Genomic DNA, 25,249 nt, shown 5'->3' on the forward strand with positions numbered 1-25,249 from the left:
AAAAAGAGACACAAATGAACTTATTTACAAAACAGAAGCAGACTCACAGACATAGAAAACAAACTTACGGTTACCAGAGGGGAAAGGCGGGTGGGAAGGGATAAATTAGGAGTTTGAGATTTGCAGATACTAACTACTATATATTAAATAGATAAACAACAAGTTCATACTGTAGACCACAGGGAACTATATTCAATATCTTGTTGCAACCTATAATGAAAAAGAGTATGAAAAGAAATGTATGTACATGTATGACTGAAACATTATGCTATACACAAGAAATCATACAACATTGTAACCTGACTACAATCAAAAAAAGAAAGAAAAAGGAAAAGAAATCTCAACCAATAAAGGCAATAAAAGAGCAAAACCACTAAAATAAGAGAAAACAAAAAGATTCAAGAACCAGGAAGTTAAAGGGTCAGAGTACTTTTATACCAGAAAATGACTCATATGAAACCATTCTTTGGAGCATGAAGCTTAGTGCTGACCTGAGAATCAAGAGTCAGTTGAGGGTGCACAGTCTTCATTATCTTCCTGATCATCCATCAGGAGAGAAAAAGAAAGTCCTAGCTCTCAACTCAGGAAGGAATCTGTCACGTAGGATTGTATATAGAGAACACTGAACAACACTGAAGAGAAGATGATTTATTCCTGGAGAGTCATTTTGGTCAAATGTGGATAGCTATTTGAAATTATTAGAGACTTGAGACGTTGGGGGACAGAGAGGTTGATGGTGAGCTGTCATTGGTTTTTCCTGATAAATATGACTCTTGACTGTTTAGGATTCCTGAGATTAAAGGAGGTAACTGAACCTATTTTAAGAGCCTCAGAAAAATATTTCCGGGAATGTTACCTAGGAGCCAGGTTCTGGAGAGATGACCTGAGCACTCTGGCATCCTCTCTTGGGGAAAGATTTTATACAACCCCACAGGGCTGTTAGACTATTCAGTTTGCAGTGACTTAGGGGTAAAAATGGAATCAAATACTTTCTTTAAACGTGTATAGTCCCTCTTGTATAAGCCTGAAAAGCTGCCCCCAAGTAACCATAGTGAACAGCGGTGCCTTGGGCAGGAAAGAGCAGACGGCTTGAATTTCTGAATCTTTTTGTTTGTTTCTGGGCATTTTTTAAAATTGAAGTATAGTCAGTTACAATGTGTCAATTTCTGGTGCACAGCATCATGTCCCAATCATGCATATATACATATACGGATATTCATTTTCATATTCTTTTTCATTAAAGGTTATTGCAAATATTGAATATATTTCCCTGTGCTCTTGAAGGAGAGATAACATCTAGCAAATTGGGTAGAATCAGATAAGAGCTGCTTTTGCCATGTAATCTTTACTCAGGGCAAAGCAAATTGTAGCCCCAAATCCATCCAAGAGAAAAACAGGAGGCACCCAGCTCAGCTGTCTGGGAACCGGGCAGACCTTGAGATGGGAGGACCGAGCAGCACAAAGCCCTTTCACCAGCTGCCTGTGGGATTCAGATGGTTGGCTACAGACGGAGATAAGGTGGATTTATAGAGGGGGGGAGGCTCTCCCCAGAGGGTCTGGCCCACAATCCCCTCTCCTAGTCAACCAGGAAAGTCATTCATCTGTTAACAACACCCAGGAGAAAATGGCCCTGGGTAATGACGGTATCTGGGCAAAGACATTGCGAGCTGGTAAGAGGAATGGCTTGTTTCCGTGCAGGTGGGCGAATTGCCGAGGCCTCTCGTTCTCGTGTGCCTCCTCTCTCACAGGCCACTGCCTGGATTTTCTCATTTACAGCACCTCATGCTGCTACTTCTGCCGGGATCCCTTAGTACTGCCTTGATGGTTCTCTCGGCCAGTTAGAGAGAATTTAACCCCAAAAAAGGGTCTGAGCCAGTAAAGAGAGCATCACTGCCAACTCGAGGGACAACTCAGAGGGACTCACTCTTTGTCAAAGATTCAGATGTTTATTTTCTCCGTTCTCATGAAATCATACCACCTCATTATGCTCATAATGCATTTATCTTGGCAGCCAACCCCGTGAACGCGTACTGATTTCATCAGCCATCAGCTCTGATGCTCTGTGCTGCAAGCCCCAAGTCAGTCCAGGTCAGTCCAGTTCAAATTATCTGCCCTGCTCCAGTAATTATCTTCCTTGGATCTGATTATTGTTCTGAGTTGTCACCTATTAGCAATGTGGGCATTGCTTTAAATCAGAAGTTCTCAGATTCCTGCAGGAGTTCTCATCTGGGGGCGGCGTACTCCCTCTCCCCAGGGGCATTTGGAAACGTCTGGGGGCATTTTGGATTGTCCCAGTCAGATTTTAGGAGAGAGGGATCAGGGACGCTCACCATCCTGAAATCCAAGGAAGGACCATCTCACCCTAAATGTCCCAGGTGAGTAGAAGCTGAGATGTACTGCCCAGTACCTACCTCTCAGACCTGGGTTGGGTCTTCCTAGGATCCACTTCTGACCACCAGAAGCAAATCTTCCGAAACAGAACCAACTGGTAAGGTCACAGGTGAGCAACCTCAGAAGAGCCCCCGCAGTGACTGTGACACAACAGAAGCCACCTAGTCTGAAGCCAAACGACGTGTACTGACGCCTCTGACATTTGCCAGCGGTGTGACTTCGGCAGGATGCCTTAACCCCTGGCAGCCTTGGTTTCTAGGTCAGGAAAAGGAAGGTATTGAAACCTACCTGGCACGGCTGTGAGCACAGAGCAGGTGCCGAGTGTGCGAGCACATGATACCCGTTACTGACACCTCTGCTGTCTGAGACACTGACTTAGAAAAAAGAGGCTTCTGGTCCCCGAAGATCAAGGGTCTCCCATTCTTTCATCAGTTTACGGGAAACAATTTGTCTCTCCGCTCAGGGCTGCACGTTACCAGGTGTCACCGTTCACATCTCATGCAAGAATTCACCAAGAAGCTTCTGATCAAATCCTAATATTTTAAACCATTCAGAGATCTGTTACTTCTCTTGGTCTTACTTGTGTGGAATTCCAAGTTATTGGTTTCATTACCTTGGCAAAGTAACTTACTCATTTTATTTAAAATTAAAAAATCATGTATCTTTTGTGTAGAAACTAGAGAGAAGCAAAAATAAGAACATTTAAGGAACTTAAGTGTTCCACTTCAGAGAGAGAACCATGATTCATGTCCAGGTGAATTTCCTTCCTGTGTTATTACTGATCTATTAAATTAAAAAAAAAAAACCCTAACATCATTTGATGCTTTTTTTCTTTTTTCACTTGCAAGACTGTATCTTTCTAGTTTGGCTGAATTTGCCACTGCTCTGTGTTTGGCCACCTGGCGGGCTGGGGAGGGGGGCCTCCATGTGGAGTGAGGTGGTGGACGGGTCAGGGGGCGGGGCGGGCCAGTGTTTCCAGGGGAAAGTGCTCTTTGTGTCGCGGTGACCTGGAGACCTGACTCATATCCGCCCGCAGCCCAGGGAGGGGGCTGTTCTGCATGGGAGGCCAAAAGGCCAGGGAGCCAAAGGACACGGTTCCGTCTGCTTGGAAACGGCGCCCAGGGCCCTCGTGGATGAACCTGGGGCCCCAGCTTTGCTTCCTGGCACCGGCTTCAGTAGGGCTGGGACACTCAGAGGCTGCAAAAACGTATCAGGGGTCTTTGTTCATGTTGTGGCAAAGCACACTCAGCCAGACACAAGGCAGAAAAATCACTCCCAGAAGTCAGAAACTGCTGTTAAATATTGGATTTTTGTGCTTTAGGTTAGTTCTTCATTGAAAGCAACCCTGTCAAGAAGCGATGAACATTATCAACAGCGAAGAGTCGCCATTTGTTTGAAACAGAAGTGTGATCAGCCTGTCTGGCAGCTTCCTTTTCTCCCTGTAACAACCCCACCTGAGCATGTTCCCCGAGCACTGGATGAGCTGCGTCATTTCAAGTGAATGCCTGGTAGTCTCTTACTGTATTGTAATAAGGGAAAAGAATTTCCTGTCGTTGAGCATTTAGCTCATTTCCAACTTTAGGCGTTTTTGGGTATGTGTATATATATATATATATATATATATATAGTCAGTTTACAATGTTGTGTCAGTTTCTGGCGTACAGCACAGTGCTTCAGTCATACATGAACATACATATATTCATTTTCATATTCTTTTTCACCAGGAGTTACTACAAGATATTGAACATAGCTCCCTGTGCTGTACAGTATGAACTTATTGAGGCATGTTTTCCGTATTAAAAGTAAAGTTAAGCAAATAATTGTGTAACCTGCAAACAAGATCACGATGAATGAACGCCCTGGTTATTCATGTGTGAGACACAGCCCGCGCTAGAGCCTCAGGAGGCGGACATGCCCCCGGGCTCTGCTTTGGGAGGCTGTGTTTAGTCTAACCCTATTTTTCATGCTGTAGGAAACTGAGCGAGTCAGTGAAGCTAAGCCACCTGTCCCAACTGTCACCACGAGGAGGGGAAAAAGGCCTCGGTTCTTTGTCTTACCGGAGAGAAGGAATTCAAATGGGAGACTGAAAGCATGATGTAAACAGAAAATTTGACTAATAGAGCAAAAGTTAGTAGAGTCCATCTTTGAGAACTGAAGGCAGGCCAGCCCGAGAGAGGAAAGGAAGTGGAGCAGCTCCTTTGATTGTCCTGTCCTGTGTCCTGGCGCAGGACGCTGTGGTGATTGAGGGACAGCCCACGTCCCTTGAGTGTTTGAGCGTGCTGGTCTCCTTTGCCCGTGCTCTCACCCAGGATGCACACGGGAAAACCTGCGGAAGGGCCACACCGCGATGCTAATCTCATTATAATGAGCACTGGGTTCCGTTAAGTCGGGTCCTTCTCTCTGCTGAGCTGCTGCAGCGTCCGATTCTAACCAGCTTCTTTGTTGGCCCTCATGTAGAGAAAGTAAAACTCTTTGAAGCCCCTTATCCTGAGCCCTGGCTACTGTTATCTGCTGGATTGTTCCCCTTCCCCTGCCCCCTGCTCATTTCTATCCAACCGCCTAACACAATCACAGGACAAGCAGGTAATAAAAACTACTGGTTCCCGACTTCCTGTCTTGTAACCATCATCTGGTTAGCCTTTAAATTCAATATCCTCAGATGTAAAAATTAAATCAACAAGAAAAGAAGAAGGTGGAAGTTGCCAAGAACAGTTTCAGCATTCTCTCTACCAGAGGCTTATCAAAATATGTTTTTGTTATTTAAATACATTTCCATTCATTTCTGAGGGATGGTGCCCCCGAAAGGTACCATGGAGTGTTTTCTCTCTTCAACCCACATCATTTTAATTTTAAATCTTTTCAGTGCCTTTTATATCTGTGCTGCCGACTTTTTGCCAAGACCCTTTCACCTGCCCATTGCCTGTTCCATTTCCTGCTATTTTGGGGGAACTCTGCTGCCCTGGTCACCTCAGTTAGTGCCCAGGGTCACAACACTTGCGTGGCAGGGATTTCTTCTTGAATTTAATAAAAGGGCCTTTTCTCGACCTTCACTGGGTTTGCAGTGATCCCAGGCCCATCTCTGAGTCTGTTCTCCCTGACGCTGTGGTTTTGAATCCAGCCTTTGTGACCCTCAGAGTGGTCCAGCCGCCTCCCCACGTGACCCCGGAGGATGCGGGCAGGATGCGTGGCGCGCCCTCCCCTCCCTGCCCTCTGCGCTCTCATCCCGTGTGTGTGTGTGTGTGTGTGTGTGTGTGTGTGTGTGTGTACCTCTGATTCCAGGGGGATGACTTGGAATCCTATGAAAAAATCAGGGCTGCGATACCCCAGCTCTCATCTTTTTAAGATGATCAATAGACATTTTTTTTTAAATTTATGCAATTGTTTATTCGCAATAAAAATAAAATGATTATTCAGGGGTGTTCCGAGCACGTCACATCTCGCTGGTTTAGTGTTGGTCACTTTGCAGGGACTTTACACTCGGAGAGGATCACGAATTAGCTTAAGGAACAGTTTCGTTTCCTCTGACATGGGACTTGGATGGGACGCCAGAGGCGCCGGGAATTCTTCTTTCTCTTGCTTCTCAGACTCACATACTGCAGCCTCAGTCTTGCACAGGATCCTTGCTTTTAACAGGCTGCGTGGTTAGGGCTGCTTGCCTTTCTCCTCCATCCTCCATTCACATGTCAATCCAAGGAGAAACAGAACATTATTCACCAAGAGAAATTTGAGGGCGTGTTCAGAAAAACCCATGACAAATGTTCTAATGCCTCATACTTTCAGGTTTTAAAAAAAAATGTAACTTTATTAGTTATATAATGAAAGACTTACAAGAAATAAACAGAGGAACACACCCTGATTCCATGACCTCACTTGGCGGACTGACAGCGGAGGGCAAGTATTGAGGTGCTTTGCCGCCCTCTGGTGGTCAGTCATCTCCACAACATGTATGTGGCTCAGTTTTCAGAAAATACCAGGAAAATTCTGCAGAGTAATTTTGATGTGGAATGAGCTGATATGTTCTATAACTTTTGACAGAAAGCTCTATTTTGGAATTGATAATCAATGTCAGTTCTTATTAAATTCTATGAAAGGTTTAATAAAAATTAGTCAATATAGGGTAGGTAGAAATTTACTATTGAGAATATAAAATGTGCTTTGCTTTAGGTAAACGTCTGCTGAATAGAAGCCTTTTGCCATCCAGAAGGGAAAATACCCCACATTTCACTGTTTGTATAAAATAAAGGTTCGACATACATTTCGATCCTTCTGTTTATCCACTTGATCATAACAGGTATTTTTATGCAATTTAAAATAGTGTTAATAAATGTGACTTGTTTTCCCAGACTATGTGGAGATTTTAGATACTTTCTTTTCCTCTTTATGTTGTATTCTTTGAGTAGCTTTCCTGACACGGGGCTGTGTTGGGGGCAATTTTCCATACTCAGATGTTGGTCCTTTCTTCCAAATTCCTTGCAGTTCCAGTGAGATGAAATCACAGATACTAGAAGCTCATCGACATACCAGACTGAGTAATGGGTGCGAAGCCAGAGGGTTTGAGCGGTTCTGGTTTCTAGTTCTCTTGCTCCGTCTGCCTCCTGAGGCTGATGCGCTCCCCATCACACAGACAAGGTAACCAGGGAGAGAGGCCAAGGGAGAATGTGGGTCAAATTACACTTTGATATGGAGGATGTGGAGGTTATAAATCAGTATCATCTGTCCCACACTTGACTCGGGGGATTTTGTACACAATGAATTTGCAGATGATCCTCAAATGTTGCCTCTTGATTCAGCCAGGTTTGACAACTGTTAAGCCCTGACAACAACTTCCGCAGTTTGTTGAAAACCAGTAAGGTGTGAGCCACGGTAGTGACCTCTTCTGACTTGTATCCCCTCAAATCTGAAACAAATGTGAGATACACCGTCATTTTCTGTGTCACCAAGGAAGAAAAAAATGTGCAATCAAAGTATTACTAAATGCCTCATCATGTAGCGTTTTTATTGTATAAATGTGGAAAGAGTTGTTTTGGACTTAGCTAAATGTTGGTTTATTTTATCGTGTGTCTGCGTTGTGCGTAGAGAAGAAAGAAAACACAAGCAAATTCAATTGGTTAAGGAGTTCCTAAGAGTTTTGCTTGTTTTTTGCATTCAGTTTATCATCGCCGAATCACTTTTTACAGAGTTGTCGAGGTTCTCGCTTCTCTACCCAGCATTTCCTGATGACTTCTGGGATTTCCCTCCGAGATGCAGATACCTGTTCTGCAAGGATTGGTGTGGTGCTTTCTTAAGTCTCAGCAGAAGGTTTTCAGACAGTAACCGGGACCCACACCCCTTCCTCAGATGATTCTGAAGTGGCCCTTTGCCTGGAAGCTGAGTTGCTAGCCCTGCCACCAGGGTTAACAGCAAAGTTTGTGCATGGACAGGCGATGACAGCTGGATTGTGACTGCTTCTTCCTGATGGTGACAGAAGATGCTGTGGACTGTAAGATGCCTTCCCTCTCTGGGGACGCTCAGAGGTGGGGGAAGCATGCCTTTCCAGACGTCACTGTGGTACCCTTGGTACCGTGGTACCCTTTCCTGTTTATTATAACCCTCTGAGGTCAGTAGGTTTTCTCTGATATATATCATTCTATGAAACTTTAGCCCTGAAGGAAAATTCAAGAGTATAGAAAATAGACTTTATAAGAGGGTTGGTTGCCTTGAAGTGACCAGAAGACATGCAAAGTGGCATAGTGCCAATTCATATTCCCCGCAGTCAGGTGCCCATTTCCAAAGAAACGTGTTTCTTATGAATGACATATTCAGAGGACCCAGAAAAAAGGTTTCACAGGATTCTGCAGAATTTGCAAAAGCTCTGATAAAACATTAGTGGCCTTGGGTTGTGGTTGTGATTTCCAAAAAGCCAACAGAGAGGCGTTCCAGAACATTTTTGCACCGTATCTGGAAAGAAAATCAGCGAAGCTGCCATGATCGCTTCAGGATCTTGGAGGCTGGGCTGTGGGCATTATTTTTGTAAACAGGCAGCAAGGCTCCTCCATGGAGAAAATTGAATCATCTCCAGCAAAGACACAAAAGCCTCTTCAGAAGGAAGTGGTTCCCGGCAGGACTCGGTGGCTAAGGAAGCCTCTTGAAACAAGAATGTGTCAACAAATTTCCCAAGGCTGCTCCAAGGCGCTGCGTGAGGAATGTCGGCTGTTAGCAAGCTGTCAACATCTGGCCTCAAAGGATACCTTTTATGAGGAAATCGCTCTTACTCCATAAGGCAGTCATTGTTTGACACGGACCACCCTCCCCGCCGCTCACCCTCTGATGTTACCATGAAGACATGGCGTAGCTTCCGCTGGGAGACTCCCCACGTACTGAGACAGGCAGCCGCAGGGAGCCCTGGACGTGCGTCTTCCCGGTTCAGCCGTGAAGGAGACCAGTCCCATGTGTCAGTATCTGAAAAAGCTCTGATTGACTTTTTTCTTGGATCTTGGACCCAACATTGACCGATTCCTGTGGTTTGGAGCATGGGAACTTCTGACTGGCGCACCTGCATCTCATGACCGCTCTTATGATGTGAATAATTGCTCCCCAGAAGCCACACGGCGTCAAAGGGCGAGTTTCTTGAAGGAGTGAGAAGCAGGGAAATGAAAAATCGTTATCAAGAAATAAAAGTGCAGCTGCATCGCTCTGTTGTTTAATTATCCATGTGACTTTGGAGAAAGAAACTTAATAACGCCAAGGCACTACTTATTAAAATAAAAAATACAAACCACTTACTAAATGTAAAAAATAACAGTAACATTGTAGACATTTTAATTACACTTGGCCTTACGCAGTTAATTTTCACAGAGCTTTGGCTCTGACACAGCTTTTTGAGGTAGTGATGCCTGGGGCTACGGGCCGGGAGGGGAGGGGTGCTCACGCAGCGCCCCCACCCCACTTCCCCGCAGCGTCTTCCTCTCTGCTCCTCCACAATTTGGGGGGCTCAGATTTGAGGGCTTGCAGGTGTAGGGGCTTCCACAGGGCCTTTTCCTTCAAGACTGTAACATGTGAGATAAGCAAGGGTCTGTATGATTACAGAAAGTTACAACCAAGATTAGAGTGACTGCCCTCTGGGCCAATCAGCCGGGTAACAACCATCAGGTCGTGGTTTCTTCTGCACCCCTGTACCTCCGTCCAGTCCACTCCGCCGTCTTTACCGATCACCCAAGCAAATTGTGTCGGAACTTGGTGTGTCTCCGAAGGAGGAAGATGCTTAGAAAAATCACAGTGCCATTACCAGGACTCAGAAATAAGCAATATTTCCTTAATATCATCAAATCGCCAGGCAGGGCTCATATTTCTGATTGCCTTATTTATTTGCTTATCTGTCTGCCTGTCTATCTGTCTATCATCTATCCATCCATCCGTCTGTCTTTTACAATGTTCTTGGCGTCAGAACTCAAATAAGCTTCATCCGTTACAATTGATTGGTGTGTCTCTTAATTCTCTTGACATCTGTAGGTTCCCCTCCATCTTTCTCTTTCTTTTTTCCCCTTGTAACTTTTCACTGAACACTGGTTACTTGTCCTTTGGAGTTTCCCATGGTCTGGATTCTGCTGGTTGCATCTCCATGGTGCTGTTTAATGAGCTTCTCTGTGCAGTCTGTTTCTGGAAATTGGCCGCTGGGTGTAGAGGTTTGGCCGGATTCAGGTCTGACGCTCAGCAGGACCATTCCACAGGAGGCGGTGAGTGATGCCCGTTTGCTCTGTTTCATTCCACTAATTTAGCAGGGATTGCAAAGTGATGGTATGAGAGGTCTGTCTTCCCCCTTAACTGGTTAGCTGGAGGGATACAAAGAGAAAGCCCTTCATCAACACTGAAGTCCTGCTGAGTTTTAGTCTGTAAAGAAACGGCAGAAGAAAGACCTGATTTGTTCCCTTTATTTAAAAGAATGGATTGGTTTTCCCATCGCTGTCCTGTGGTGAAATAAGAATTGCTTTTTATTCTCATGGACTTAAACCCATTAGGTTTGTTTTATTCCATTTTATTTATTATTCTTATTATCCTTAATATTCAAATTAAGATGTCCCATTTGTGGCCAGGGGGAATCTATTCAAGTCAGTTCCCGAGTCTTTAAAAAAAGAAGAGACAGCTGTGTGATTTCTAAAATGGACACCATTGTCATTGGTGGTACATCGTAATGTAAATGCATGGATTGATTTTCTCACTTGATTTTTTAGATACTTAAAAAATATTGAAGTATAGTTGATTTACAATGTTGTGTTAGTTTCAGGTGTACAACAAAGTAATTCAGTTACACATATATATATTTTTTAAATTTTTTCTTTTCCAGATTCTTTTCCATTACAGGTTATTAGAAGATACTGACTATATTTCCCTGTGCTATACAGTAGGTCCTTGTTTATCTATTTTATAAATAGGAGTGTGTATACGGTAATCCCACGCTCCAAATTTATTCCCCCCCATCTTTCCCCTTTGGTAACCATAAGATTGTTTTCTATGTCAGTGAGTCTGTTTCTGTTTTGTAAATAAGTTCATTTGTATAATTTTTTAGATTCTGCATAAAAGTACATCATATGATATTTGTCTTTCTCTGTCTGACTTCCTTCACTTAGTTTGACAATCTCCAGGTCCATCCATGTTGCTGCAGATGGCATTATTTTATTCTTTTTTATGGCTGAGTAGTATTCCTTTGTATAAATATACCACATCTTCCTTATCCATTCATGTGTTAATGGACATTTAGTTTGCTTCCATGTCTTGGCCATTGTAAACAGTGCTGCTATGAGCATTGGGGTGCATATATCTTTTCTAATTAGACCTCTAGATATATGCCCAGGATTGGGATTGCTGGATCATATGGTAAGTCTATTTTCAGCTTTTTAAGGAATCTGTATACTATATCCCTAATAGCTGCAGCAAACTACATTCCCACCAATGGTATAGGAGGGTTCCTTTTTCTCCATACCTTCTCCAGCATTTATTATTTGTAAAATTTTTTAATGATGCCCATTCTGACTGGTGTGACATGATACCTCCTTATAGTTTTGATTTGCATTTTTCTAATAATTAGCGACATTGAGCATCTTTTCACGTGCCTGTTGGCCATCTGTATGTCTTCTTTGGAGCCATGTTTATGTGGGTTTTCTGCCCATTTTTTGATTGGGTTGTTTGCTTCTCTGATACTAAGCTGTATGAGCTGTTTGTATATTTTGGAAATTAATCCCTTGTCAGTTGCATCATTTGCAGTTATTTTCTCATTCCGTAAGGTTGTCTTTTCATTTTGTTTATGGATTCCTTTGCTTAAAAGCAAAAGCTTTTCAGTTTAATCAGGTCCCATTTGCTTATTTTTGCTTTTGTTTCCATTACTCTAGGAGACGGATCCAAGAAAACATTGCTGCAATTTTGTATTAGAGTATTCTGCTTGTGTTTTCCTTTAGGAGTTTTAGAGTATCCAGTCTTACCTTGGGTCTTTAATCCATTTTGAGTTTATTTTTGTATATGGTGCTAGAGATGTTCTAATTTCATTCTTTTACATGTAACTGTCCAGTTTTCCCACCACCACTTCTTGAAGAGACTGTCTTTTCTCCATTGTACATTCTTACCTCCTTTGTGGTAGATTAATGGACCATAAGTGCATGGGCTTATTTCTGAGTTTTCTGTCCTGTTCCACTGATTTATGTGTCTGCTTTTGTGCCAGTACCATTCTGTTTTGATTACTGTAGCTCTGTTGTCTAGTCTGAAGTCAGGGGACTGTGATTCCTCCAGCTCCATTTGTCTTTCTCAAGATTGTTTTGGCTATTTGGGGTCTTGTGTTTCCATACAAATTAAAAAACTGTTTGTTCTAGTTCTATGAAAAATGCCAAATATATTTTTTATTGAAGTACAACATATATACAGAAAAATGCACAATTGATGAAGCTACAGCTTAGATTTTAATTGACGAACACGCCTGTGTGCCCAGGGCTCATGTCAAGAAGGAGACAGCGCCCAGCAGGCCTTGGCCCTCCCTGGTCACGGGTCATCATGCCTTCAGAGGTGACCGCCGCCTGACCTCTAGCCCTGGGGACTCATCTTACCTGCTTTGACTTTGTACACATGAAATCATACCAAAAGTTCCCTTCTATGCCTGCTTTCTCTTCGTCAGCTTTTTGTTTGTGAAATTCATCCATGTTCTTGTGCAAAATAATACTTTATTCTGTTATCAGATGTTCGGTCTCTTGGACCCATGTCTACATTTTTATTCACTTCTCTTGCATTTCTGGGGTTTAACATTTTTGCTTCTCCCTTTGGGTAGATTCTGTCAACTTTGTGTTTAGGTTTTCTTCCTTTCCCTGCATTGTCTCTGTTCAAGGTTCCTTTTTTTTCTCATTGTTTCGGTCTTTGTCTTTTATGTTACAGGCCTCCCGAGATGATTTGTGTCTCCGGTTATCCGTATTTAAATGTAAGGACTGAACGGCCATTTGGAAGCATTTTCACTGCAGACCTAATTGATTGTAAGGCAGTTTTGCCATAAAAGAAAAAATAACAAAAAAGAAGGACTATTGAAAAGATATAACAAAACATGAAAAGTGAATAACAAAACTAAGAGACTTTATTGTGAAATACAAAATATCTGAGTACATTTGAAATGTGTGCAGATTCGTGGCACGAATGACTGATTTTATTTTGTGGGCTGTGCTTAGGCAATTGTCTCCCAAGTCTTTTGTTCATAGTATTTTTATGTGTGTGTGTGTATATATATATATATATATATACATATATTTTATATTTGTTATATTTGTTATATATATTTATATTTATATTCTTTCTTTGTTATATTTGTTACATATTTTTATCTGTATTCTTTGTTATATTTGTTATATTTGTGTGTGTATATATATATATATATATATATATTTTTTTTTTTTTTTGCTTGTGATTTGTCTCCCTGTTTGCCATCACACTTTCTTTTGCTTACATTTCTTCTGTCACTAAGAGAGGCATCAGTTTCTAAGCTCTAGGATGCGGCTTTGTAACCAAACTTTTCATTACATTGTGAAGGCCTCTGCACTGCTGGGTGTTCTCGGCACGTTGTCACATGATCCACCGACAGCTGTTCCGGAGTTCTGTGGGGAACGTGGATTCACGCTGAGCCTTCGAGGCCCTGGGTCTCTTTCTCTCCCAGGAGAGTGTGTTTCAAAATAAGAAACCAAATCTTGGGGCAGGTTGTCATCATCTGTCAGCTCAATAAAACCGTCACCATCCTCACAACCTGGGAGACAGGCTCACGCATTGCAACCACTTGAAACCAAACCAGTCAAACCAGTTACTTTATCCTTCATGGCAAAATTGCTTTAACAGCCAATTAGTTATGCAGTGAAAGTGTTTGCAGCAAAGATATTTACAGCAAAGAAGCTGATGGCAAAAATTCCAGAAATGACGCCAAATAGTCAGATTTGAAACCACCACAGGCAGTATCGGCAGGTCTTCCCTTTAGGACTCCTGGTCCTTCCAAGGATGAACCCTCCAGTCGCTGGCGAGGATGCGGGTGAGTTGGTGTTGGCTCTGCCTGCCCGCTCGCTCTCTTAGGCCAGGGAGCAGAGAGAAAGGTGATGCCAGTGTGAATGAAAAGTATTACCAGCCATATCAGTAAACAAAGGATGCTGCGGCCAGCAAGTCATCAGCCGCTGTCACCACCCCTGACGGTCAGCGGGGGGATCTCAGGATGCAGACAAGCAGGCAGCCTGGCCTCTGCTGCCACCCCCACTGGTGCCCCCTGAGGGAACTCAGGATGGGAAAGAACAGGACACTGGCCCTAGACAGCCAGGTGCACGTCAAAGGGATGCTTTCAGTGAGCCCAGGCTTGTGCACCTTCCTTACATAGAAAAGTGCTAAATTCCTTAACTTGAGATAAATTTGGTTTTCTTTAATTAACAGTAATCTTTTGATGTTCCCACTACCTGGTCTTCGTTACAAAACCTTACATATCCTGGCCCCTCCCTTGCCACTTTGGAACAATCTCTTCGAGTGACCTGAGAGGCTGTGTGCTGCGCTGAGTCCTCAGAAAGTCTGACGAATAAACCGTAACTTTAAGCTTTTATGCGTTTTACCTCAGTCGACACCAGTTTGCTTGGCAGAGTGTCCCATCGGTCAGGATACAGATTTTCATTTAATCCTTCCTTCCTCAACTACATTTAGCTTTCCTCAGCGCCATCCTCTTAATTCAAATTCCCTGGGAGCTCTGGTCTCCTGCGGGACGGAGCCAGGGCGTCTACCTGCTCCACAGAAACCTTCTCTACACGTCCCCGTTTTCAGACGGGCATCTGCCTGTCTTTGTGACGCTTGGTGCCTGCGAGTCTGATGTGTACTGGGCACCTTCTGCTTGCTTCTCAGGGTTTACTTTGGTCTCCGCTCTGCCCTGCTTGGGGCCCTGGGAGATGGGCTATCCAGATTACCCCTGGGGCTCCCTCACCGTCTCCTCGCAGTATCAGAAATGATGCAGAGCCATCTTAGAGTCTGACGCAAAAGAAAAAAAAATCCTGATCTTGGCTTTATTTAAAATTCATTTAAATATTAATAATTAAATTGATTTAAATTTTATTTAAGTAAAATTAATTTAATATTAAATTTAAAATATATGTAATATTATTTAAAAGTTCATGAAATTTTTGGCATTTTTTTTAAATTAAAAAAAACTGGGGGAAGGGTTGGAAGGAGGTAATTAGGTTTATTTATTGGTTTTTTTGGAGGAGGTACTGGGGATTGAACCCAGGACCTTGTGCATGCTAAGCACGCGCTATACCCTCCGCCCTACCCCACATCGATGTTGACTGTTTAAGAATTGCTTTCCCATTCGTTATCTCAATGAGTTTTGGGGTCCCCCGTTCTTTAAAATTTCCACCCAAAGCAAGTGCCTCATTGACCTCACCCTAGTCCCAGCACCGATGCTTTAAATATCAGGTGACAGCACTCTGCCTCCTGCTGAAATCACCTGCAGACTGTGGATTTCGTGTGCGTGGTTTTAGCAGGTGATCTGCCCGGGGAGGTTCAGACCGCGAGTGGGTCCCCCGTCTTCTGGTGGCGGTTCCGCCGTCCGTGCGGACTGGGGAGGCTTGGCCTTGCTTTGAGGTCCGCCCCCGGCCCCCGGCTTATCTGGGGCAGGGAGCTGTTTGCGTCCTAGCTCAGTTCTCCAGGCCTCTCTCCGCTCTGCTGCTTTGCGTGTGTTAAATGCTCGTGCAGACCCCAGGAGGCGTGCCGCCTGGTACTCAGAGTGCGGGGATCCCACCCTCAGATTGCAGCTCCCAGCTCCCACTTAAACTGTCCAGCAAGGTGAGCTTCTCTCAGAGTTTCGCCTGCTTGTGGATGTACCTTTACACGGGACTGGGCCGGCTCGCAGGAGAGGCTGCAACAGACACGAGAAAGGGGAGAAAAAATACCGTGAGTGTCCCCCCATTCTCCTTCCACAGTGTCTTTCCCTGTATCCCTCCGCATCAGTCACCCCACGACAAAGAGATGTGTGAACTGTACCATTTTCTTTGGCGGTGGCCCTCAGGGAATATGGTAAGAGCCCACGGGGGACTTAGCAGAGCTGCGGAAGTCACAAGAGTGCCCAGGAGGCTGTCCACGGGGAATCTGGCAGCTGGTCATCTGCAGAATCTGTGGTCCCGGCTAGAATGTAAGTTTCACGCCCCTGCGGTCCAGGCTGACATGTGGCACCAGGCTGGGTGCAGGGTGGGGAGTAAATGAGTATCTTTCGAATGTTCTGGTGACAGGCTTCAGCACCACAACCACTGAAAGTTTGACTGCAGAAAATTATATTTCCAAAGGTTTAAAATTTATTCGTGAGCCAGTATTATATTCTGCAAGTGTCTCTGTTGTCAAAGACAGAAACTGGGAACTCGCCTGGCTGGCTGGCTGGCTGGCTGGGCGTCCTTGGCGTGAAGGTTCAGCAGTCATGCCCCAGCCTGGCCCTGTGCTGGCCTCTAGTCCCAAGCCCCAGGTTACTAACTGGTAGAAAGTAAACCCAGCTGGCCGGGAAGCTTGGAATACAATTGTGGGACGTGCCCAGCAATGTTTGTACCACTCTGCTTCTAGATTACTAGTTGGGTCATCTGCAAGAGAGCTATTAGATCTTAAAGCCCTTTGAGGAAGGGCCAGAAAGCAAACTAAACTGAAAAATCAGCAATGTTCTCTTTGAGTAATATTTCCCTGAAATGTATTTCAGCTTGCCTTTTGTTTATTCCTTCAGTACACATTGCTTCATGCCTATTTTGTGAGAGGCAGCAACACCCTTTGAGGGATAAAAGTATGTGTTAAAAAGCTATGGGGACTGCTGGGCGGCCAGCTAACGTCCTCCTGGAGGTCAGAACAGCTCAGCCTTGATGATGGTACAGGTGGTCCAAGAGGTGGGCATCTTCCCCCATCATCCTGGTTAGCAAGGGCAATGTGTTATCTACACTGCAGAAGGAAAGGGAGAAGAGAGTGGAGGGGGATCTGAAGAAAGAGGCCAAGTCAGCCTCCGAGAGATGCAGAGAGAATCCCGCCGGGTTCCTGGGGGCGCCCCGGCCCCGTACAGGGCCAGCTCCGCTTCTGTCCCTGGATTCCGTTCCACCCATTTCCTTGTGATAAAACTGTCCGTGTCAGCCTGAGTGGATTTCTGGGTGGTTTGTTTTCTTTTAACAACGAAAAGTTTCTTGATTAAAATGAAAACAAAGCAAAACAAACCACCAACATGAAACACAAGCTAAACAGAAGTATGAACAGTGATATAAAAGAAAACCCAGCAGATAGCTGTGACGGTTCAGTCAGAAGACAGGTGTGTTTACACCTTCTCTAAATTATCGCTGTGTTCTCCCGCCCCACATTCCTAAAGGTGAAAGTTAAAAAGTTGTGTCCTGCATTTTTCAATTATTTTATTTCCGATTGATGATTTTAAGAAGTTTAATCATGTAGGAATATCTTTCGCCACTTTGGTGATAGTCCTTAGCGTCTCCAATTTCTTTGGTCAAAAACCACTTTTTGGTGGGAATGCGATGTCAGATAATTATGGCTTTGTGTGCTGAGTTTGTTTTCTGGAGGTTACTTTGATTTATGACGACTTGACTCCTCAATCTGTGTGGTTAAAGTTTTTCTGTGTGTTGGGGGGCTGGGGTCTTCATGGATTACCAAACTCGGTCTTCAAAAAGCATGAAATTGCAGCAACTATATTGCCTTCTCTTACCTCAATTCATTTCATTCTGTTTAATATAAAGGTGTCAACAGGAAGTTTCCTGTCTTACTAAACTGATAATTATCGATGTGGTGAATTCTTTTCAAGGTTCATTTTTTTTTTTTAGTGCCCTAGCCAAGGGTTAGAAAGAACGTCTTTTGAATTTCTCTTCTCCGGAAATTATTCTTTGATCTGTCTCGGCTGCAGGGCATTTTTCTCCAGAAGGAACTCTGTAAATGGGAAGTCTCTTTCCCCTTCCTCTCCTGGTAGCATCGTGATCTTCTGACCTAACCCATCTAGACGTCTACGTTGCATTTTTATCCCCTACCTGACTCCATCTTCTGTGGATTAAATGAAAACACCAGTCCCTTTTTGCCTTTCTGAAGTTCATAGATCCATGATGGGATAAAACTGGTGGCAAATTCTGGTTCAAACAAGAAAAGTCCACAAGAGGCGAAGTGACAGGGTTGTCAAAGACCACCCCCCGTCTTCCCAAAGCAGGGAAATTCTCCTGCTATGTAATCCCAGGGTGTTTGGAGGGCGGCTGGCCCGGGCTGAACTGTGAGGGAGACCACACTGTCTTCCCCGCCTTCCTGACTGCCGTCAGTAATCAACACTTTCTCTCTCCCAGCGAGTGCTCCTTGCTCACTGGCCTCTCTCACCGCCCTGGAATTCCACCCAGCTCGCCTTCCCGGGCCACGGAGGGATCTCTCCATCCTCATTTTACCAGAAATCTGGGCTGGAATCGTGTCAGATGCCTGAAATGTTTCCCGGGTGATGCTCTGTGCAGCCCCTGTTGAGAACACTTCTGTAAACTGCGGGGTTTGAAGGCTGGACTGGGGGACTTAGGGAGGGGCCCCCTCACACAGGAGGGGGAAACACAGGGTAGCAGGGCCAAGAGGTCAGACAGGGGGTTCTGACTCCCTCCTGAGGGCTGAGCCCTGGTGCAGGGGTGGGCAGCGGGCAGTGGGACCGCCCAGAAAGGCTGGGGGTGCCTGGTGCGGGGCATAGTCGCAGCTTCTCTGGGAGTCACAGGACGGTTCCGGGCCACGTAGGGAACATGGTGCTGAGCCTGGGGCTGCCCAGGGGGTATTTTAGGAATATCCAGGGTGGTGACTAAGTAAGTGGGCCAGAAAGAAACCCCTCACAGCCCGTCATCCTTCAGAGACTGAGGCGGCAGCTGACCAGCAAAACCTGGAGCATGGTTCTTGTCTGAAACCTCTTGCAACCCTGAGGATGGGAACACCTCCCTGCCATCCAGCCAGGACTCTGAGAAGCCCTCACTGGGTGCTGGAATTTTGAGTGGCATTAATACTCACCCCAAATCCATTTAGACCCACATATGCTATTTTAAGCCAGAATATATTGAGTTTGTTTTAATTGTCTTCTCAGTGTTTTTCTTCTGCTATCCGTGAGAGCTGGGGCCAGAGGGCAAGCTGAGCACAGTTACAGATAATAAAGAAGGGATGTTTCTTTTTTGTCTGAGCTGTGGTGTGTAAACTTTTAAGGTGATACAAATAACATGATGAAGTCAGATACAGGCAAAGAAGATCTTAATAACTTCCCAGTGTCATCCGTGGCTATACGGTGTTTGGAACGGCTTAAATGTATAATGGTTTAGATGGCTTTTCTCATGCTATTGCGGAATTCCTGAATATGAATCTGCGGAACAGTCAAAACAATGGGTGGAGACACAATCAGAACAGCAGCGCCCCCTGAGGTGGGGGTGGTGTTACTGACCGGAAGGGCACAAGGGGCTTTCTGGGTTGATGTCTTGATCTTGTCTCGTCCATGTCTTGATCACCGTGGTGGACATACAGATGTATCACATGTAAATACCACTGAGCTGTCCACTTAAGAGCTGTGTGTCTTATTCTATATAAACTGTAATTCAAAAAGTACTAAAAGAAGTAAGGGGTAGATAAGGAAAACAGTCCTACTCATTTTTCACCCAAAGACATGGGCTAAATTGTTGAAATAAAAAGCCAAGTGTTGAAAAGTGAATGGTGCCAGATAAAAATGTAGGTGTTGCTCGAGTCTGCCTGCGGTTGACTCAGTCAGTCAGATAGAAGACAGGGGGCTGAGATATGAACCATCAGGAAAATATGTTTTCACCAAGAGCCCCTGGGCCTCCTCTGACGTCTGTCTCCCTCGGAAATTTTTAGATGTCATTATGTTACCACAGCATTCTTCCAGAACGCTCCTCCTGGAACTGATTTGTCTAAAGGCACACTGGCTCCTTTAAAATCAAAACTAAGCTGTCAACACATCCTAATGGCCTGTTTTCGAGGGAAGATTGGTGACATAAGGGCCCTGGAGGACGCAGGGATCATGCACGTGGACGTTCTGAGTCCCGGGGAAGTTGTTTCTTTTCAATGTGGGCCGTGGAGGGAAGAATGTTGGCTTTGACATCACAGAGACAGGAGTTCAGCCCTTTCCGGTGATCTTAGGAAAACTGCTTGGTCTTTCAGAACCTTTGATGGTGCTCTGAAGTTGAATTAGATCATATGTAAATGTTTGGCATGTGACAGGCTCTCGACAAACGAGTCTGTATTATTACCGTTATTCGAGGATTTCAAAAGACCGCGCACCCAACAGCATCATCAGTCGTGGGCAGTTGCGTTCCTTTGCAATTTTCTTCCTCTTCCTACTTCCAACTCAGAGGCAGATGACATTTTGTCTCCCTTGTTACTTTATAAGATATTTAAAGGGAGGCTCCCTTTTCTGTTCCCCTGTCCACCTCATAGAAGGTCCAGCCCAGTGATTTATACAGGTAAACAACTAATGTTTGTTAACTTGAAAAGATTCTTTAATAATGCTAATGTTGTAGCAGAAAAAACACATGCTATTAATATCTTAGAAGTGTTTTACACATTACTTTGTATTTATTAGTTTATCATTATCAACTTGTTATTAACACCATAGAGTGTTTCCTGATGTTGGGAAGAAGATGCTCCAACAGAGGCTCTATGGGAGGAGATGGTAGTGTCTCAGACTGGCAAGATTGGCTGATATTAACTCCGTGTCTTAGTTAACCCATTCCTCTGTGAAAACCTCCCCGAAACTGAGTGGTTTAACATAGCAATAAATCATTTATTGTCTCTCACAGACAGTGAGAGTGGGGAATTTGGGAGCAGCGTAGCTGCACGATTCTGACTTGTTAGCTGTCAGGCGGGGCTGCAGTCATCCAAAAGCTGGACTGGGGCTGAAGTTTCCACTTACAAGGTGTTCACTGTCAGAATTAGCCCTGGCCTCAGCTCCTCTGCATGTGGGCCTCTCCAACAGGGCTGTTTAAGTGTCCTCACATCATGGCCCCTGGTTACGAGAGTGAGCAGTTCAAGAAACTAGGCAGAAAATGCAGTGCTTCTCTGATCCAGCCTTGGAAGTCATTCAGTATCTCATCTGCCATATTCTGTTGGTCACACAAATCTGCTCTGATTTGGTGTGAATGCTGACTACCCAGGGGCCTGGATACCATGCAGTGAGGATCACTGGGGCCAGCTCGGAGGTAGACACCATGCTCTGGGACCAGGGATTAGATAGAACCTATTCCATGCACTTCCTTCAGGACAGTTGGACATTCTGAGTTTGACTCCACCTGTGGGACCGCTGGGTGGTACAACGACAGAGGCATGGTTGGCATCTGAGTGTGCGTGTCCTCTTGAGCCGTGTAACAAAGCAGCCCACTGGAGGACCCTCGAAAGGCCAGCTTTAGAGGGCTTTAGGGCTGGAATAAAGGGGCTAGAAATTTAAAAAGCAAAGGACAACAGTAGAAAATACCCTCCTGTAGAGTCAGTTTCCTGAGGGAAGTTTTTTTTTTTGTTCATGGCTGTATCCACAGAGTCAGAACAGTACCTGGCATGTGGTTGATGTTTAAAAAAATAAATGAGAGATTAATGAATAAGTTTGGAATTTGCACAATAATTGATCTCTTATATACAACTTATTATAAACAAACTATAGGGATCTTAGTCTGTTATGTAAATATACACAGGATGACACATGGTTAATCATTAATGTTCAGAAAAGCTTGTTTTGTAGTTAGATGAGTATTAACTTAATTTTGTACTTAAATATCTGAAGAACTTACTTTTGAGAATTTTTTTTGTGTGTAGTTTCTCATGAAACATTTCTTTTTCTTCTTTGTATAGCAGAGTCATGAAAGGAAACAGAAAAAATGTAATTCTGTTGGAAACGTTAGTTCTGGAAATAGTTTTGTATTTTCATTTTACTAACAAGTTGTAGGAAACTATTACTATTACATGAGAGCGGGCACACTGTGGGAAAGTGTCGTTGGTGAAGCACATAAGAAAGATCACAAGTTCACTTGCTCCATGTCAACGACTATAGGAAACATACTTTTTTTGATCTCTATAATATTGAGTAATGTACTGAGTTTGTCTAACTTGAGCTATGAAATTGAAATGTAAAAGACCTTTGAAGGCAAATTTGAACTCTGAAATTGGAGTCGCTCTTCACAATGAAAACTGGCTGAAATCAACAGTCAGGTGTGATGGTCTCTCAACTTCCCGTTGGTTTACCATCCGTTCTCATTGTGAAGGTGACTTTGCTCTGCATCAGAGCGAGGCATCCGAGACAGGCCACAGCAGCCCCCACCCCATCCCAGCAAATGTGTACGAGCTGGGGCAGTAGCGGATAAACACCACTCCCCCGGACAAGAACCACACGTGGTGGTCGAGGATAGAATTAAGTTTCAGCATTTAAATTGCAAAGGAAGTTGACAGTTATTGCTCCCACAGACAAGAAAAATGCAGTTTTTTAAAGCTTGCCATTGATTTTTATTGAGATCCTGGAGGTTATGTTGAGGACCACTAGGAAGGCAGGGGGTAACCGCTGGTGCTGGTGAACCACCCCTTCCTGGAGGCAGCAGGCGGAGTAGGGCTCACACAATTGTGGGTCTTCTCGTAGACCAGATACAGACAATTTAGCCACTTACCAAACTGCCTGCCCTGTCTGCCTGCACACCGCCCCCCACCCCGTGATGCTTATTTTATTTTTAGCCTTAATCAGATCTTAGACTTTAAAATTTTATTTGACTGAAGTAGAGTTGATTTACAATGTTGTGTTAGTTTCTGCTGTACAGTAGAGTGATTCAGTTATACGTATACATATATTTTTTGCATATTCTTTTTCATTGTATATTTGCACAAGATATTGAATATAGTTCCCTGTGCTGTACAGTAGGACCTTGTGGTTTATCTATTTTATATATAGTAGTTTGTATCTGCTAATCCCAAACTCCCAATTTATTCCTCCCCCGTCTTTCCCCTTTGGTAACCGTAAGTTTGTTTTTTCTGTCTGTGAGTCTGTTTCTGTTTTGTAAATAAGTTCATTTGTGTCATTTTTAAGATTCCACATATAAGCAATATTATTTGATATTTGTCTTCCTCTGTCTGATTTACTTTACTTCATCTGATCATCTCTAGGTCCATCCATGTTGCTGCAAATGGTATTATTTCATTCTTTTTTAATGGCTGAGTAGCATTCCACTGTGTGTGTGCATGTGTGTGTGTGTGCGTGTGTGTGTATCACATCTTCTTTATCCAACCAATTATGATTCCTTTTAAAGGAAATCCTTGCTCTCAGTCTTGGGGATGTTTCACAGGTGGGCCTGCAGGAGTGCAAGCACCACTTTCCTGGGGCTGCCTTGAGAGACAGTTGCAGGCTCTGTCCCTCTCCAGGCAAGGGAGTCCTTCCTTTAGCAGTTTCCACCTTAAAGCTTCAATTGAATTGCCAGCTCTGGGATTGAAGTCATTGAAAACTTCACTGAATTGTCAGCAGTGGGTCCCACAGTCCTGAGCTTCCAGAGAGCTTCTTTCCTGCTGAGAAATGGACTGCGGTCCCAGGAGGCGTCTCACTGGACACATTCTCCAGGATTCCTGGCCCACACGTGCTGAGAACTGAGAACAGTAACCCCAGGGGTGCAGACCTCTCAGCGTGGTGTGTTGGCAAAACTGTGTCCATGGAAGAAAAGAGGTTCAGACCCCCGTTTGGCTGGTCTCATTAACTTGCAGGCACCCCTTATAAGGTCTCTGTGTCTCGATCTCCTTTTAGCAGAAAAGGAGATGACAATGTTAATTTTAGATTTCTGTTTTCCAGCTACAGTGTTCACTGGCCAAGCCACATTCCCATCTGGAAAGCGGAAGTGGGTGATACCTATGCCGGATGGTAAAATTCCAGTGCCTATGAGGGTGTTTTAGAGGGTGATGCAGTCTTGTCAGTATAGGGTCCAGGCAGTGGGCACACGGGCGAGTCAGCCGCCCGCTTCCCCCAGGATTCCTTTGCTTGCTCCCATGAGCAGTGGACTGCCAGGTGCAGGACTCAGTCTCATCTCCCGATGAATGGAATTAATGATATAGACATCAGGAGGAGGTGAAGGAATATAATCAATGCTGAGACGATCTGGATGGAGCCCAGTGATGCACTAAAAGTAATCCAGGATGTTTAGAGCAGCTTTTCTAGTACAAATCACGTGCATACATGTCTGGAATCAAACTTGTAATTTTCCTGATGTTTGCCTACTTCTGACTTCCCCTCTCCTTCCCCAAGATATGGCAGAAGCCAAGGTTTTTATTTTTCTAAGTTTTTGTTTGAAAAAACTAGAATTAGACTGAATTCTGCATTCAAGTGAGGATGCATAGGCAAAGCTCCCAAACCAGAGTCCCACATAACTTTATTTAGCATATGGTGCAAACAGTGGAACTCAAGTCATATGCTGTTTGGAACAGGGGAGGAAGAATGACCATTTAAAAAAGAACCGGTGACTGTTAATGACACTTCAGGGGAAGAAATTAGCATTAGAGTGAATGAGAGACTGTAATTTTAAATTGGTCTGGATTAGATGGGATTTCGTAATTTCAGTTCGTATACATGATCCCAAATGAGTGGGGTCTTTCCAAAATGAAGTTAGAAGGTGATACGGCACGCTATAAACGCAGCATGTGGTAGAAGAACATTTTGTTTGTGTTGCACTGAGTTTCATTCGACACAGCAGTGACCTGGTTACACGTATGTCATCTCATACTACCCTCACAGACTTTATCCTCATGTCCATTTCACAGACGGCAAAACTGAGTCACAGAGAGAGGCCCCAGGTTACAGGGCAGGGAATGAGTCTTAACTGGAAACCCAGACTGAAGTGGTCATCAGAGGACCAGACACACTGCAAGCGTCCCAGAGATGTTAGTGCCACCCCCTTTGTCCTCCTCCTCATCAGAGAGGTAATGAAAGGAATCCACAGCCAGGCAGCCCCCAAACTCTCACAGTTAAAACAATAACGCTAATAACCAGAATGGAGGCATCCTGAGCAATGACTGGGGGACAAACCAGAACAGGTATCCATGCCTCCCCGCGGGCAGCTCGCCTGGCTTACCCATGCGGCTGTGGAAATGAACCAAGACCAACCAAACGGGAAGAGCCAGGGCGATTTATTCTGATCTTGACAGAGCAGGGAGTCAGCCCCCATCACCTGCGTTTTGGCAGAGACTCAAGGGCAGACAGAGGAGTGGGAAAGCTTCCTGGTGGAAGAAAAGAAGAGTGTCAAGTGTGCCCTGATTGGAGGCTGGGGTCGAGGGAAGCTGCTGGCGGGCTCACCAGAAGCAGAACATCCTACGTGATTGTTTAGGGCGGAGCTTTTTCTTTCACTGGTTGGTCCTAGGT

The 25,249-nt window shown here is 44.4% G+C and overlaps 1 long non-coding RNA gene across 1 annotated transcript; it reads right to left on the bottom strand.

Moving 5' to 3' along the window:
- Nucleotides 1-17,256: 17,256 nt before the first annotated feature.
- On the bottom strand, nucleotides 17,257-19,206 carry LOC140687569 (uncharacterized). The gene is made up of 2 exons (XR_012061954.1): nucleotides 18,889-19,206; nucleotides 17,257-18,362 (listed from the first exon to the last, which is right to left on the bottom strand). It is a non-coding gene; the product is annotated as an uncharacterized lncRNA (long non-coding RNA).
- Between the last annotated feature and the right edge of the window lie 6,043 nt (nucleotides 19,207-25,249).

The sequence above is a fragment of the Vicugna pacos genome, chromosome 20, assembly GCF_048564905.1.
Source record: "Vicugna pacos chromosome 20, VicPac4, whole genome shotgun sequence".
Classification (NCBI taxonomy): domain Eukaryota; kingdom Metazoa; phylum Chordata; class Mammalia; order Artiodactyla; family Camelidae; genus Vicugna; species Vicugna pacos.